Genomic DNA, 18090 nt, shown 5'->3' on the forward strand with positions numbered 1-18090 from the left:
CTCGTCCACAGTTTTACAGTAAGCAGAGACCAACTCTATGAAGTATAGGCAGCTCTGTGTTACTTGATTTTCCATGGTGTTTTGGCTTCAGCAGAGCCTACAATAAGAAAGGATCAAGAAGCATTATTTACCTTCACTTGATTGTAAGCAGGGACACCAGACATCCTGGATTAGACTTACTATCACTATGTAACACAATTCCAGGGAAGGTGCTAAAACTCTTAATATAAACCATTGTCTGCTTATTTACTCTCCTCTCACTATTTGAGAATTTAGGAAAATGATAGGAAATAGACCACATGTTAAAATAGCAATGGTACTTCCCATCATTCTTTCCAACCATACAAGTTTGGAACTGTCTGAAATAGGTAATCATTAGGGATTGACATGGGATTTAGCTTTATAAAATGACCTGTAGTTTGATTCATGAAGATAAGATTTTGCACCCAAGTTAACTATGTTAGCTCGAGATCAACTTCGCACATATAATGAAACACTGTTTCCCTCTGCATCTTTCAATTTTGCTTATCCTACATCCCTCTTCACCATCATTCTACTGATTTCAGTGACTTGAGAAAGATGTGGAAGCTGAGTAATTGTCTGGGAAAAACAGGCTAGGAGGTTGAGACTCCAGAGCATCGAGTTTCACTTTGCCTTGTCTCCTTCATCCTCCTGTTGGTACCCAGTGTTCAGTTGCCTTCTCTATACTAACTAGAGGTGAATGGCCTTTGCTCTTAGTGTAATTTCAGTGCCTCCTCCCAAAATCATACTGAATTGTCGTTGCCACCATACTGCAATGAGAAGTGAGACCTTCACAGGTGAGTAGATCATGAAGGCTACACTTGTGTCCTGGCTAGTTTTATGTCAACTTAACACAAGTTAGTGTTATCTGTGAGGAGGGTACCTAAGCAGAGAAAATGCCTGCAAATGTACGAACAGGCTGTAGGCAAGCCTGTATGGCATTTTCTTAATTTTAACGATTGAGGTAAGAGGATCTAACCCATTATGAGTGGTGCCATCCCTGGGTTGACAGTCCTGAGTTCTATAAGAAAGCAGTCTGAACAAGCCATGGGAAGCAAGCCAGTAAGCAGCACTCCTCCATGGCCTCTGCATCAGCCCTGTTTGAGGTCCTGCTCTGACTTCCTTCCATGATGAACAGTGACATGGAAATGTAAGTAAAACAAACTCTTTCCTCCTTAAGTTGCTTTTGGTCATGGTGTTTCATCACAGCAGTAGAAACTAAGACAACCTGTGTGGATGGACTGATGCTGTGCCATGAATGTGGCTCGCCCTTTCTTTACATGTGCTCATTTGCTTTTTCACTCTTCCATGTTGTGATGTAATATCAAAGTCCACGTCAGATGTTATAGCCATGTCCTGGGACATCCCAGCTTCCAGAATAGTGATCTAAATAGATGTCACTTACAAATTCCCAAGTCTTTGGTATTGTGTTATATCAGCAAGTAAACATGGACTTATACCCCTGGAGTGACACATTCTTAGTACATCCAAGAAAAACTGAGCAGGATCTTGTCCATCATCCATCCTAACCAATGGAAGACTAAAGCATGCTGTAATACCGTATGAAGCCAGGATGCCTGATTCCAGACTTTGACTCTACCACTTTGTCCCTGGGTAACAGCTTGACTAGCCCTTCTCTCTCTTAGTTTATATATCTGGTTAACTTAGGGTTAAAAATAATGAGCTACCAGATAAGATAATTGACAGAATCCAATATATTCAGATTTCAGCCATGTAGCCCATGGCTGCAAAGCGAGTGCAAAATTTTGGTGACAGTCCTCAAATGCTGACCCCTAGATATTCTTATCTCCCTTTGACACCAGGAAAAATTGATCAAACTTTGAGGGACACCCATAAGAACAGCTGTGTGGTGTTTCTGATTTAATTAATGCCCATGTGTAAGCACTTAGCTAGGTAATGGCCCTTCTACTTCACCTTCATCCCAATTGATTCCAAAGTCACAATTTTAAGTGACTTTCTTCATTTGTTATTAATTCAGAACTCTATTACTGAATGCTGTGACCACTGGCCACATGTGGCTTTTATTTTTCACATGTGGCTTTTTAACTTAAACTACAATTAAGTAGAATTAACCTCCAGCGAACAACTCAGTTGCTCAACAGTCATATGGCTCGTAGTTCCCATGGTGGCCACGCCTATCATTGAAGACAGCCATGGTAGAAACTGCTGATTCTGCTGTGGTTGTGGACACAGGCTCACAGCATTTGTTACCCCCCAACACCCAGTGCCTGTGCACACTCAGGCCAGCTGGGTACTTGAGGGCTCTGTGCACACTCAGGCCAGCTGGGTACTTGAGAGCTCTATGCACACTCACATCAGCTGGGTACTTGAGAGCTCTGTGCACACTCAGGCCAGCTGGGTACTTGAGAGCTCTGTGCACACTAGGGACAGTTGGGTACTTGAGGGCTGTGTGTACACTCAGGCCAGCTGGATACTTGAGAGCTCTGTGCACACTAAGGACAGCTGGATACTTGAGGGCTTGTGCACACTCAGGCCAGCTGGGTACTTGAGGGTTCTGTGCATGCACAAGCTGCCTGGGTACTTCAGGACTGTAGAAGTAAACAGCAGGACTTGGAAGTGAGTCATATCAAGTCCAAGTCCTTTTAGGCCCTGTAACCTAGTTCCTTTGCCTCTTGGTTCTAATTCTCTGCACCACACACTCAGGTTGGGTTTTTCCCTCTATTCACAAGAGCCCTTGCAGAATTTTGTGTGGCTACATAGACTGTCTGGTAGTAGGTTGAAAGTAGGTTGCCCCAATTTTACAGAGTGTGCTCAAGATGACTGCACTGTGACCCCTCCTTCATTTTGGTGACCACACTACTCTATATTCCTTTTCACCCCCCTCCCCCAGGCCTGCCTTTTTCTTCTGTGAATAACATCAGAGAAAGTGATAAGAAAGTCAGGTAAGATGGAAAATTTCAAGTCACCACCAAGTCTTAGCCCTCAGTTACCATTACTCACAGGGGTGGTGGAATGAAAGGCTCTCTGCTTCCAGTGTTGGACAGCTTAATAGTCCCTTTATTGAGTGGAACTGGGAGCTGGGTGATGTTTGCCAGGGCCTGTGAAAGAACAGAAGGCCTTTGGGACTGTTTCCTTTTACCAACAACTTGGGAAGCACCCTAAGGTTTCCTCAACTTTACTGCAATCAGAACTGCCTGGACTTTACTTTCAGGGGTGGTTGCTGATGGCTAAATCTTACCAGCAGGGACGCCTGCACGTTAATCTGGTGGCGACAGTGTTTGCAGGCTGAAATCTTGGAAATCACTTGTCAGCCCTTCTCCCATCCTCCTCACTCCCCGTTCCTCATCTTTTCTCTGTTCTCCCCTTGCCAGAGGTTCACACGTTTACCTAACTGTTGCTCCCTACCAGATCCAGCCCCCATTTTCCCAGGAATGCTACCCAAGTCTCTCTTCTGCTGAACTCTGAACAAAAACAGTCAGACACTGTTAAAGTATGTTCAGTGATCTCTTCCCTCCAGCAGGAGGTGCTATATAGTTCTTCAGGCCCTTCTATTGTCCTCTGACTACCAGAAATGTTACCTCATTCCCGCACTTCCTCCATCATCCCTTCCCTGAGATACTTTATTTCCTTCAGGGCAGAGCTTACTGAAGCAGTGTCCCGGACCCTTGAACCAGTGCCTTAGTGTGTGCAGTGTTTGTGGTATCCCAGTTTATTCACGTGTAAAGTAGGGCGGTAAGCCTAGTCTATAAGGGTAGCGGGGATTAAAGACATCACTTGCCAGAGTGCTTTGCAGTTAATGAGCTGAGTGAAATTACTATTTTTTCTAAGTAAAATAAAAAATAATGCTGAAACAGTGACATTCCATTTTTCTTAGCCCACTAGTAACTAACTGCTCAATAAACATGCCATTGCTATTTTCCTTCATATTTAATGAATCTATTTTATTTGAATGTGTTTTTTTCTTATTTGCCAATTTTCATTTAGCTTTTAGCTAGAAATGGGCCTTATGCATTGAGGAGCATGAGGGTTTTCTATATATGTATCAATATTATCTAAACATTATCTTAATTAGCATTAATCAGTTTATACTGATGGTAAGACAGCTTGTGTGCCTGAGGCCGCTCCCCCTTTAAGGAGAAGGCATTCTCAAATTTGGAAAGTTCTCCCTAGACCTTCCTGAATCTGCCTTATTTCACTTGCCCTGCATTTTTATCCTCAGGCAAGGACGCTGATTTTAGCAAGCTAGACAAGGCTGGTAGAAACGGTTTCTGTCTATGTTGGCTTCCTTTCCATTGGACCTGGTGCTTCTGAATACCTCTGTGAAACCTGTCACAGGTCGCTCCCAGAGTGGAAAGCCAACAGTTGCCAGCAGGGCATTGACCTCCATGGATAACCAGGTGCCTTCCTCAACAGCCTAAGGCAACTTTGAGAATTCCATTACCTGGCAAGCATGTGTCGGCATTGACTCAAGTCTGTTCAGTTCCTTCCCCCTGTTAATCTATGAGAGCCATAGGAGCTTTGGCTTGTGCTTTCTCCCTTCTGAAGAGGATGAGACTGAGGCACAGGGTGGGGTAGGAAACCTACCCAAGGTGACAGAGCTGTAGCAAAGTCTAGCCTGGGCTGAACGGCTCCAGAGCACCTGCTCTTAGACCTGACTGCTCTGCCTTCTACACACAATCCATTTTATCCTCACGATAATCCTAAGATAGAGGAGAGCCCTCAAACCACAAGTTATTCCTGCCCAGCCTGGCTTCTGGCCATGAGAAGCAGCTTTGGTGTCCTTTGGGACCTCCTGTCCAGCTCCAGGGCAGAGGGAGGAAGAGACTGTCTAGTCCCAGACCACTGGGCCAGCTAGTGTGATGGAATGGAGTGTTTCCCTGTGCTTTCTTAGGCTGGCTGACAGACAAGCTATCTTGAGCTAGGTCCTTCTGTTGTCCGTTGGCTAAGGGATCCCAGTGTTGTTCCTTCAAGTGCTGCTGGGTGATTTCCCCAGAAGCGGTGCATGAGGAAGCGTCCAGAGGAGGGCTTTTGTATGGTTGATGGTTTTCTGTGCCCCAGTTCCACTTCCCTGGGTTTGAGAAGGACGCCCTTTGTCAGCATGCCATCTTTCCCTCGCTTACAGTGCTCTGTTCATTAACCGACCTTTTCTCCTAGTGAGGCAAGTTCTTGTTATAAATAGGAAATATTTTATTTGCCTTCCTCTGGCCAGGGTCCACTGGTCTAGGTGTTTAGAGTGGGGCTGTCCTTAAGGACAAAATCACAAACTTACAGCCCCAGAATGAGGGGCAGAGCTCCAGCAGAAGCTTATGTACTAAGGGTCACAGAAGGCGAAGCTTCACCGGATCCAGGATCTTTGCCCTTCTCCCCCGGCCATAGCACTTCTCAGTTTTCTCTGTTATTTATATATTTACTATGTATTCATTCATCTTTATGTCATGTGTATATATATATATATATACATTCATGATGCATAATGCAATCTTTTAGAATGTGTATATATTGTGAAATAATTAAATCAGGCTGATGGCTATAAACCTATTATATCACTCATCTGTTGGTGTGTGTGTGTGTGTTAAGAATGCTTAAGCTCTACTTTCTAAGCAGTTTATAAATATCAACTATTATATTATCAACTGTACTCACCCTGCTGAACAGTAAATTCCTCTGCTCTAACTGGGACTCTGCACTTTGCCCAGCAGCTGCTGCTTCACTCCCATCCACCAACAGTCTCTGGCAACTGTCATTCTCCTCTCTGCTTCTGGGAGTTCACATTTTTTAGATTATGCTCATCCCGAGATTAGGCAGTATTTTGTTTTGCTGAGCCAGGCCTCTTTTACTTGATGTAAAGTCCATTGGGTTCATTCGTGTTGTAATAGAATTTTAGCATCTGTTCTCTTCCCTCTCATTTCCTGTGTCCTAGTACTAGTAGATTTACTTTGTAATTAGAAGGATCACAGAGATTTATCCAAGTCTTTATAAAATGGAATGGGTCCTGGATTGTTTGGCTGTTGCTGAGGTACATCAGCAGATGTAGGCACCTGGCCCAGCAGGCAAAGGAGATAAAATGCACAGGCAGCTGGAAGAACTCATAGACTGACTCTTGTGACAGGCTCCTAGCCTCCTCTTCCATCTGCCATCCTCACTGCTGCACCTCAGATGGGACAGGGCATGGGAGTCAGGGAACTGGGTTAACCTGGAACCTTTCATAAAGAGAGGTCATCTCCTGGGCACAATGCTGTTCCCTTAACCCCAGAGATGCATTCCAAGATGCACAGGGGTGTCTGAGACCTCAGATAGGAGAGAAACCTGTGGTTCATCTTGAACTAAGAACTATCCTCACTGGGACATAGCTTTTATAGTCAGGTGTGACAGCAAAACTCACAGTTTTCTTTTCCTTCTTCACAGTTTTGTTGATAGAAGATTCATTTTTTCCTGCAGCCCTTATCATATGATATTTTTCTTTGCTTCTGAAAACTTTGACCAATTCACTTTAAACAAATACTTTGTGACTTCTCCATGGAACATCTAAATTACCAAAATTACTGGCTCTCACTTTAGGGTCCTTATTAAGGGTGCATATGGTCCCAAGTTGGCTGCTCAGGTTACTCCTGCTCATTAGCTGACTGGATTGAGAGATATCTAGAAGACTGATTTTCTTTTCTTTCTTTCTTTCCTTTCCTTTTCTTTTTTTTTCTGTTACTGCTGCTGTATACAGATGCGTGTGTATTTACAAGCATGTGGAGGCCCGGGACAATAGTGGGTATCTATCATTCCTTGGGTGCTGTCCACTTTGTTTATGAGGCAGGGTTTCTCATGGCCTGGAGTTTGTTTTATAGGCTAAGTTTGTTCACCAAGCTCCCAGAATCCACCTGTCTCGACCTCCCCAGTACTGGGATTGTAATAAGCACATGCACCATACCCAGACGGCTTACTTACTTTGTCCACAGGTTCTGGGTGTTGTACACAGGTTCTCATGCTTGCATGGTAAGCCTTTCACTTATTGAGCTGTCATTTAGGGGCAGTATGGTGGACATACTGCCCCTAAAAGATGTCACCCTTTCCAGGTACCTCTCAAGAACCTCCGAATTCATTCTTCTTCAGAATTCCTGTAGCATGCCATTCAAATGTGTATGATATGAATCAGAATGCACATACTTCATTCTAATCTTATAGAAGACAGTTACTATATTGTGATTATGGTCTATACAGCATCAGTTCACTCAACAAACCTGCTTTCAGACATAGCCTACCTACTCAGTCCTGGAAAGGTAAAAAGAAGCCAAATGCTGCATAAAATTTATGCCTTCCAGGAGGTCATAATCAAGCAGGAAAGGCAATCAACTTAATAATCATAATGTGAGTTTTTAATAATAGTAATTAAAGGAAACAATTCATAATAACCCAACCCACATTTATGTCAGGGTAGATGATACCCCTTTTTAAAGGTGAAGAAAGGAAAAGTTGTATGTCCAAGGTCATAGTCCTAACCAGCAGTGAGCTAAAATTTGAACCAAAATCTGTCAAAAAAAAAAAAAAAATGAAGTAAAAAAGCCAACTTCCATTACTGTCTTGGGGTTGTGAAAAAAAGCCTCCACCTGCTGTGAATAGGGAAAATCCATGCGAGGAAATGGAGAAGGTGGTGATCTTGTTCCTCTCACAGGACAGGGCTTTCTGGAGTGACATATGACTTAAGCAGAGCACAGATTTACTAAGGTGGACATCTAAAGCCAAGGCCTTGGGGAAGAAGCAGTCTTCTTTTCACCTTGGAAATCGGAGGAACTTCTGTCACGTGGCATGTCAAGGGAGAAGTAGCAGGCAGGAAGCAGATTATGAGGAGCCTTGTAGACTTTCTATTTGGCCAGCTCTAACAGTTCCCATTGCCACTGGAACACCTACCTCAGTCCCCTCCTCCAAGATCCATACTCAAAGACAGTGTTGGAATCTTAGGGTTTTCCAGAAACCAGAATTTGGTCTCCATTGTTGGTCAGAGCCTGGAAAGCTTCAATGGGATCCCCGTGAATCAGAGTCCTGGGCATTCCACAGCCAGCACCTGTCTCTCAGGTTGTTTGGACACCTGTGTCTCTCCATGCTACCTCCATCTTTTTTTTTCTTTTTCCAGAGAAGACTTAGGAATATGAGTGTTTGTTGAATTTCTGCTGACAGTGCCTGTGATGTGCATCTCAGAGGGTCTGTGAAGGTTGGTATAGTCCTATCATGGTTCCTCCGCCTGGTATCTCTCACATCTTACCTGGCCTTGGCCTCAGTTGTGAGGACAGCACATCAAACCATGTCGTCTTTGTAATGGTTGTTGTTGGCGTCATCGTCATTGTTGTCCTCCTCCTCCTCTTCCTTTTCCTCCTCCTCTTCTCCCTCCTTCCTTCTGTTCTTCCTTCATTCCTCCTCTTCTTCCTTTTTCTTTTTCTTTCTATCTATCTATCTATCTATCTATCTATCTATCTATCTATTTATCTATCTGTCTATCTATCTCATTTTGTTATTTGGGGGGAGGGTCCTAGAAAGTATCCTGGGGATCTCTTGAACTCACCACCCTTTTGCTTCGGCCTCCCTAGTATTGGGGATTACAGGTCCATGCCCTCTCACTCAGCCTTCATAGTCATTCTTGACTAGATAACTCACAGGCCTCCTCAATCTCCTTGACTAGTATTGAATATTGAATGGATGTCAACATTCCTTTTCATGTTCTTAGCAATCTGTCTTCACAGACTCTTTTTTTTGAAGAATAAACTGAATCTTTTTTCTAACAGAGTTAAAGAGTCTGTGAGGAAGCCTGGAAATGTTAACCACATACATGATCTGTAGGTGCTTTGTGGAGGATGCTGAAGAGATGAATGGGTGGATGAGGGAAGTAGTAAACAGGGGAGACAGCTGAGGTCTGGGTCGAAGCACTGCACGGAGAAGACAACAACAGTGGGGCTAGCACTTGGCTCCTTCCACGTGGGCTGTCCGAGTCAGTTTGGATGCCTGGATTTCCTTACCCACCAGAGGCTACTTGGGGGTACCCTAAGAAATGAATTGTTTTATCTGTAAAAATAAAACAAAGATATTCTATTATCAAAGACAGCCTTCTTTTATTAATACCCCCTACAGCCTTTTCTGCTTGAATGCATACTATGTAAAATCTTATTATGTTCCCTTTTGCTACAAGAATCCACTTCTTTAGTAGTCATTATTTACAAAGACTTGCAAATGAAGATGATATATTTTCAAGGAAGGATTACAACCTCGACCATAGGGATGTGGAGTTCACTGACTGTGTTTATTTGTCTTCATGCTCAGGGTGATGAAATCCTTCCTTCCTTTATGTAACTGTTTTAAGTAGGCAAATGTACTTAAAAAAAATCATGTAACAGGTTAGGAAACCCAACTGCCTTTCCAAAGCAATGAAACTAATATGGTATGTACCTGAAGGTATCAGAGACCTACCTGGTGGGAGTATGGGTACTAGCACAGTCTGCTTCCTAAACATGTACTTTATCAAGTGAGAAACATGGTTAAGATTTAGAAGTGAGGAATCCAGTTATTTGAAAATAGTGTTTTAGCCTCAGAGTTAAGATGTAAACCATTTTTAAAGACAATATCTATGGTGGATTGCTGTCACTGTGACACATCCCTGTGAAAATCACCTGACAGGCAGCCTGATTTCCTCTGTGTAGCATGAATCTTAAAGAGTTCTTGTTAATGAAATCAAACCTGAGTCCAGTTATTGGAGTGAATGCTGGAAGATCAGAGACACAGAACAAGCCACAGCTACCTTACCTCACCATCGGTTCCTCAGCTGGTCTTGTTTCCTCAGACTGCAAGCTTCTGAGTCCTCATCCAGAATGAATCTCAGCTGAACTGTGTTGCTCCAAAGCCTAAAAGCTTAACCAGCCAAAATGCTGAACCAGCCAAATGTTTGTAGTTTCTGGTCTTCAGGCCTTATATAATCTTTCTCTTTCTGCCGTCACTCCCTGGGATTAAAGGCTGGATTTCTGGGATTAAAGGCGTAAGTCACCATGCCTGGCTGTTTCCAATGTGGCCTTGAACTCAGAGATCCTTAGGTATTTCTGTCTCTGAAATACTAGGATTAAAGGCGTGTGCTACCACTGCCTATCCTCATGTTTAACATTGTGGCTGTCCTGCTCTCTGACCCCAGATAAGTTTATTTTGGGGAACACACAATATTTCGAGGTACACAATCGCACCACACCTCTGCCTTGTGGTTTCAGATGTCTCAAGGTCAGTGGTGCCATTGTTTTGGGCTGGTGGTGAGGCAGAGCATCATTGGGGAAGTCTGTGGTGGAGAAGAGCTGCTCCCTTCATGGTGACTAGAAGCACAGAGAGGCAGGTAGGGATGAAAATGAAGTCTGTCTTCACACTATGCTCCTAGTGAACTTGTTCCTTTAATAGAGCCCCACAGACACAAAATCCATGAATGAGGGCAGAGCTTTCAGGATCCAGTCACTTCCCTAACCCCCATCTGTTGTCAATCAAACCTTTCAACATGCACCTTTGTAGACATTTTGTATCTAAACTCTAATATTGGCTATAACTTTTTTTTTTCCATGAGAAGACAGGTTCTCTCCTCCTATAAGAAATTCCAGAAGGTCTCCCCATACCTATCAAATGGGTTATTTTGAACATAAGGGTATGTCTTGACCTGATTTAATGCACTGATAACTTCATATTGATTCTGGGTGCCTTCTGATATGTCTGTGTATTTTGGAAGTCTCTGGGATAGAAATCCCATACAAATTTAAATGAAACTATGACATTTTTAAACATATAGAAAGGACACCTATTGGTGAAATTATTAAGGCCACTCCACGTAGTTAAAAGGGAGGTTTATTTTGGGGGTAACTTACAAATGAAGGGATAGGTTGTAGGGTCTGGCAAAGGTATGGCGCAGTCTGGCAGTGTTCTCTGGAGAACTCTGCTCGGTCTACCTCCTGTGTCCAGCGTCCCAGAACCAAGAGAGAGAGAGACCTCCTCTGGATCCTGGGTCTTCCGCTTCCTCTTCCGCCCCACCTTGTGGGTGTGACCATTACCGAAGCCTCACTGGGGGTTGGAACTTCCAGGCCAATGCTGGGATGGCTAGCCACTACAGACACCCAAAGAAAAAATTTCCCAACCTTCACTTATTTCCAAGTAGCTTAAAGAAAGATAGCCGGCTGAAGTTTTTCCAGCGCCCATTCCTGTGTGGGGAACCCTTTGATTCATTCCTACCCTATTGTTTGTTCTTGAAAATGCTTTATCATCAGTTCTCAAAAGTTTTCAAGTTGGTAGGAACAGTGAGCAAGTGAAACAGCTCCTAGAGCAAATTCAGCATCTTTTAATGTGAGACTACGTTGCCAGGCATACTTCCCAGGTATCATTTATCTTTTAGGAACTGAAGGTTTTTTGATGCAATTGACCATTAAATGAGTTTGGGACAAAGCAGGAGGACACCCTTTTCCTATAACTTTAGTCTTGCCATTCATTGGCTTCAGAAAAAGAAATGCACATTTTTTTTAAAAGTATTGATTTCTGTACAAATGAATCTTCAGTTCAAATCAGGAATGTGAACATTTTTCTTGCCATAAGTTGGAAATGAAACATTAGTGTCTATAAAATCCAAAAGAAGCCATCTCTAGCGAGTTCTCTGTGATGGGCATTTTAAAGTCCTCTGTGCTTTAATGTGTAGCTGGTTAAGCTTAAAGCTGTACTGTGTTAAACAAATATTAGTTACCTAGGGAAATTTAAGGTGGTAGGTGGACCCTTTAGGAAGACTCTTGGTTGCAAGGGACAGGAAATACATCTCAATCTTAAACTAACAGTGGGCATCTGTTGGCTGGGAAGTGAGGGTACTAAATTATAAGGGAAGAGTTAAGAGTTGTCCCAGACTCTGAACATCACTGGAGTTCTCCTCACTTTTTCCTCATCTCTCTAAGCCAGCCAGCCAGCTTCTTTGTCCTCTTTCAAGTGGAGAGGAGTGTAGCATTCGCAGATTCCTAGGCTTTATATGTTAGTCTCTTACTCCAGAGAGGGCTGTTGTCTTTTCTAAAGGAAAACTATGCAAGAACACTAATTGGCCTGGTTGTGTCCAGTGCTGAATCCAGCAACAGTTGCCAGTAGTGTGGGTCACATGTACTTAACAGTGTTCCCTAGTGACAGCATGTGATTGAGGTTAGTGTAAAGCCATTCCAGTAAGAAGTAGAGTTTCGCTGGGGGCTGGTGGCACACGCCTTTAATCCCAGCACTCGGGAGGCAGAGGCAGGAGGATCTCTGTGAGTTTGAGGCCAGCCTAGTCTCCAAGTTCCAGGAAAGGCGCAAAGCTACACAGAGAAACCCTGTCTCAAAAAACCAAAATAAAATAATAATAATAATAATAATAATAATAATAAGAAGAAGAAGAAGAAGAAGAAGAAGAAGAAGAAGTAGGGTTTCATAGGAGAACTGGCTATGGATGCCCCTTCAAACTGTCATCATTGCTTTAGCTAATTTTTTTTAATGTGGAAAAGAATCACATGGAAAGGTAGTATTTCTGCTTTCTTGCAGAAATATTCATTCTAGACTAAAGCATTATTCAAATGCTATATTATACATCAGAGTGGACATGAATAGGAATCTGATGTCCCAGCTTCCAGACATTTTTTTCTTCAGATCTCAGGACACTGGTTCCTTTTGAAAACCAATTCCCCACTACTCTGATATTGATGGATCTCACACTATGATCTTGTTCCAGAGATAAAGGCCCTCTCTGATTGGAGTACCAAGTTGCCCTAACCAGTTAGAGATCCAAGGGTGTACCTACCTCCCTGCTTTGTTAAGGCTTTGGGGCAGTTGGGCTAGAGTCTCCCAGAGAATGCTGTTGTGGCAGCCACACTTGGGAAGAACCAGTGTAAGAATAAAGGTGGAAGGAGGCTCACAGCAGAGGGGTAGGGTTGAAATCCCTGAAAGCAAAGTTATCATACTGGTTCTATCTGGGCCCCAACAGTTAAAAACACAGGACAGTTCTTGGGCCCTTTCTCAGCTGTAGTTACAGCCTGCTGGATTTGGATAGCTGAACGTCTAAACAATGTGAAAAAGATCTCGAATTCAAATTCCTAGTTAGCTCTTTTGCTCTGTTTCCTGCTTAACAAATCACAACACATGAGCCATAATCATTACTGCTCATGGTCAGTGGCTCAGGAATTGGAAAGGGCTTAGCCTGTTCTAAGATCCTCTGTAAGATGTAATCAGATGGTGCTCGAGGTGGGCCAGGAGGCAGAGTGGTGCTGGAGCATTGGGACTGGCTGGGAGTTTCTCTTTCCATGAGTCTCAGCAGCCCTGATGGGCTATTATGCTTTCTTTGCATCATGCCACCCTCATCACTAAGACTGACTTCAGATGTCACAGGGTTCTAGCGTGACAACCCCAGCATACTACATATAAGTGGCATTGCCTTCTATGACCTACCTCACAAATGATATCATTTCTACACCCTCTGATCAACTGATTAAGGTTGGCTCAGATTCAAGGGCAGAAGATGTAGGATCTACTTCACAATAGAGACATGTCAAAGAAATCTTAAGCACATTTAAAAGTCACCATTTAATCTGAACAATTCCCAAACACAAGGAAGTTGTTACCTTTGGTCTGAATATTATATTTAAGTGACTCAGGCCAGTAAGTGCATGCTTTTAGTTTATACATACAGCTGTTGCAATTAACTCTTCTGGGTAGTTACATCATCATCATCAATTCTGTACATCACCTTCTGTACATATTAACAATTAAATCCAGACCTATCATGTCTTTTCAGAACTCCACTTTGTATTTTCATTAGGCATCTCAAATTTAAATGAATAGCTTTTTAATTTGCTTCAGTTCTGTGCTGCTCAGTTGCCTGTGTTCTGGCTTGGCACTGAGCTCTTATCCTGTAGCACTTGGGTTTTTAGTCAGGGTAACTTACAGAAGTACCTGATTTATTTTTTCTTTTTGCTAACTGGTTTAAAGAGTAGGAGGATCTTATTTGTGGAGTCTATATAAAATAGAGATGAGGGAGTATAAACTTGTGAAACTTGACCTGGGTTAGGGCTCTGTCCCTTTCTATCTGTGACTGGTGAGGAAATTCCCCTTTGTATTGTCTGGTAGCATTCATACTGAATGCAGCTCCTGTCAGCTGTCTTCCCAGTAGACAATGTCTGATAGATCTCAACCTACTTGTTCTCCCGCTATTCCAGAATGTAGCAAGTAATCTATTGGAATAAAATCAGTAGCTGAGTAACTCATGCAAAGGTAATTTAGACCACAAATTAAATCTGTCAGAGTGGTATTAGATTTGCAAAAGCTCATAAATAACAAATGAAAGGTCACGGAGCTGTGAAAATGAGTGTGTACTTCTTCATAAAGTGCTGCATTCAGGGATGGGGCCCCGCAGTGCATATTCAAATGACAGCATCATAAAATGGAGACACAATGTGTCTATAATAGTCCAAAGGCACAGTGGACTCGGAAGTGACCAGAGTCCTAGAAAAGACCCTTCATATTAATATCTGAGCGTTTGCGTTTGTATTGTTAGGGGATTAAGGTGCCATCTGGTCCTGAGAATCTGTAGCCCCCCTCAGCAGAGTCTGCATTTCAGTCACTGTTAGACTAATGATAAATGCTTGTCAAGTGTCTTTCACTTTTCTGTTCCTAGAAAATAGTAATAATCTTTATGATTGATGCAGGGATGTCAGCATTAGGGCTATTAATATCTTATCCAGCCCATCCTGTTTTCCTCATGAAAAGGAAAGTGGAAAATATAGCTTTGACCACTCACTACAAAGTAGACAAATTCGTTTACCGTACCTTGTATATAGATCTTTCTTGTGCTGAACTGAACTTGAATTTTACAAGGGAACAAAGTCTGTATTTGTAAAAAGCAATGTATAGATTTCATCATAATTAATTTTTTGTATATTAAAAGAGTCTATCAAGAATGTGAAAAATGCGGAGTGTGGCAGCTTGTGCCTTTAGCATTTGAGCAGAATCTGGTGGATCTCTGTGAGAGGCCAGCCTGGTCTACCCAGGGAGTTCCAGGCTAGCCAAGGCTAAATAATAAAACCCTGTTTGTTTGTTTAAGAAAGTAGAAAATATACAGAGAATGTGAGAAAATATTTGATAATCATATGTTGCACTTGAAAATATAATTCAAATATAAGAACTCTCATAGCTTGACAATAAAGAATCAACAGTCCAGTTCAAAATTGGGTAAATGATTTGAATAGACATTAGCTCCAAAGAAGATATTCAAATGAAAGATAAACACATGAAAACATGTTCAACCTCCTGGCTTATTTGAAAATGCAAACAAATGCAAGAAAATTACAGTAGACAATAAAATGCAGTGAGACAAACTTCATCTGTACTAGGTAGACTATTGTTTGTATTAAGAAAGAGAAGAGTAAGGGCTGGTGAGGATGTGGAGAAAGTAGAAATTAGAGATGTAAGATGGCACAGCTACAATGAGACATTGGCAGTTCACCTCAAAGTTAGACTCTTGGTACCCATGAGACCAAGTCCTGGGCAAATGCTTAATAAACATGAATATGTGTGCTTGATCCCCAGAAATGTACATGGGTATTAACAATGACATTATTTATAGTATCTAAACCTTCCAAATCGATATCATCTGATGAATAAACCTACGTACTATATTCATGCAATGAAATATTCAGCCATAAAAGGAATTTTATTAATAATAAAAAGTAGATAACCCTTGAAAACACTGTGACAACCTGAGGGAATAAGACACAAAAGGCTGTAGACTATGTCATTCCGCTCACATGAAATCTATAGAGATGCAAGTTAAATTACTGGTTGTCAGAATACAGGGGAAGACGGAATTGGGGGTGACTGATAATGGGTATAGGACTTTTAAATGGAACGAAAGAAATGTTCTAAACTAGCTAATGATGATTTTTCAATGTTAAGAATTATGAATATAATTATGAATGTAAAGATTACTGAATTATAAACTTTATGATATACTAATTTCATCTCAGTAAAACCCTTAAAGAATCATTGTACATTAAAGTGAAAATTTCCTCGTTAGGCTTTTAAGATCAATTTCAAGTTGTGACAGTGATACATTACATTTTTGAGTGTACCAAGTAATATTAAGCTTCCAGAACCTTCCATAGCTTTGGTGTCTCTCTCTTTAGCCTTTTTCCTAATCGTTCCTAAGCCTAGGAAAGACCTCATTTCCCTAAGCAGGATCAGTGTCACCAACTCTTGGGAGAATTAAGGTTCAACTACTTAAGAATTCAGGAGTTTTCCATTGAATACCTAAAAATGCATGGCTAAGAAAGGATTGGAACTCTACACATTTGGAAGCATTTCATGAACAAATTGGGTCAAAGGAATGCAGCTTGCCCTTTTCTGTGGATCTTGTTATATTTGGGGCAAGTGTATCCATAGGACCATGTATTGAAGACTTGGTTAACAGCCTGTGCCAGGACTGGAGGTGATAGAGACTTTAGAATTGGGGTCTAGTGGAAGGAAGTTAAGTCACTGTTTCGATGAAGATGTGTGACGTCCTCCACCGCCTTTCCTGGCTGCATTGGAGTAAGCAGCTGTCCTCCATGCTCTCCCCAGCGTGATATTCTGTCTTCCGGTAGGGCCTCAAACAACTGTCAGCTGACCATGGATTGAGGCCTCTGAAATCACAAGTAAGCCTTCTCCTTGTAAACTACTTAGCTCATGGTCGCTGTTACAGTGATGGCAACGTGAGTAACAATCTCTGTGCTGAGCAGAAAGTCGCTTTAACATCATCTGTGATGATCCACCATGAAGAGTGCAGGTCCACCGCCAGGACAGGTGTGTAGGAAAGAGAATGAGGAGTGTGCTTATTGCTTCATTGACACCTTGTGTACAAGCCAAGTCTAGTGAAAGCAATATGCAGACATCGTGATATGCAGCATAGACCATTATAGGGAGAGTTTGTAAGGCGGCACCCAGATGTCTGCTTCATTGGTGGGGGCTGTCGGGAAAGCCCCAGGGCTGCTTGAGCTCCAGCCACACAGTGGTGGACACCAGTTCTAGCTATAACCTTGAAGCACCGCCCCTAGAGATGCAGCAGGTAACTGTCCCACCTACTCATGACCTTGAAGTACCTGCCTCTGGGGCGTGGCTCCGGCCTACCCTTAAGACCTGAGACATGCATACACCGCCGGCCAAGCTCTTCTCTCCCTCGTGGACTTGGATGCTGAGGTGGACCCAGGTAGAAGAACTGCGTTGGACTGTACCTCAGACTTCCAGGACCCTACCCCGGGCTGCAGTGAGTCTTCCTACCTAATAAATTTCTTTACCCTTTAAGCAGACTCTGGATTTCTCATAATACCACATCTCTTCTTCCCTCCTGACTTTGTGCCAGCCTTGGTAACCATGGGGCAGATGAGGAGGAGGAAGAAACAGATGGGTCCTTGTTTGTCTTAGGCATTTTGAGGTGTTACAAAGTTTGTTTGTTTGTTTGTTTGTTTGTTTCTGATTTAGGGAATGTGAACTGAACATTGAACAAAGTAAATTTCACTGTATTTACTTTTTATTTACAAAACACACTGACTGATTCTGAATAACACATATACTAGGAAATACCACATGACATTTTCCTGTGTAACATTTGTAGTCTTGATAAGCGTTTGAGGTGGAAAGTAAGCACTTTTAGCAAGTGAGGAAATGGAGGCATAGCATGATTAAGTGACTAGACTCAAGAATTGTTTTCAAACCTAGTCGGCTAACTCAATCCCTGTATACGTTACTCACATATTTTCAACACAGCCTTCGAACTGGAGACTCGGGCTGAGGGGGTGTGCTGAGGAAGCTGCAGGGGCGTTACATTTAGATGCCATCATTGCATGATGCTTGCTGCAACAACTACAAAGCAACCTTTAGGGAGTGACTGGAAGGAACATCCTAGGAAAGACATGCCACTTGCAGTGTTTGACACATGGGGAGCACTGACAGTGACCTTGAATTGAACGTTGAAGAATTCAGGTTGTAAACTAGTTGATATTTCATGTGAATTCACAACAAATCATTCAGATAGCTTTTCTTGCTCTCCCTTCTATGAGCAAAACCAGT

General features: G+C 42.4%; 1 protein-coding gene across 2 annotated transcripts in view; it reads left to right on the plus strand.

The window, feature by feature from the left end:
* The window catches only part of Lypd6 (LY6/PLAUR domain containing 6), a 132222-nt gene that overhangs the window by 80753 nt on the left and 33379 nt on the right, over positions 1-18090 (plus strand). Inside the window, exon 1 of one of the 2 annotated variants that reach the window (XM_036186052.1) lies at positions 17170-17287. The exons of the other annotated variant lie outside the window; for it this stretch is intronic. The gene's annotated coding sequence lies outside the window, so the exon portion shown is untranslated. Of the gene's footprint in view, positions 1-17169; positions 17288-18090 lie in introns of those variants that run through there. 2 annotated transcript variants of the gene reach the window in all.

The sequence above is a fragment of the Onychomys torridus genome, chromosome 4 (assembly GCF_903995425.1).
Source record: "Onychomys torridus chromosome 4, mOncTor1.1, whole genome shotgun sequence".
In the NCBI taxonomy this organism is placed as follows: domain Eukaryota; kingdom Metazoa; phylum Chordata; class Mammalia; order Rodentia; family Cricetidae; genus Onychomys; species Onychomys torridus.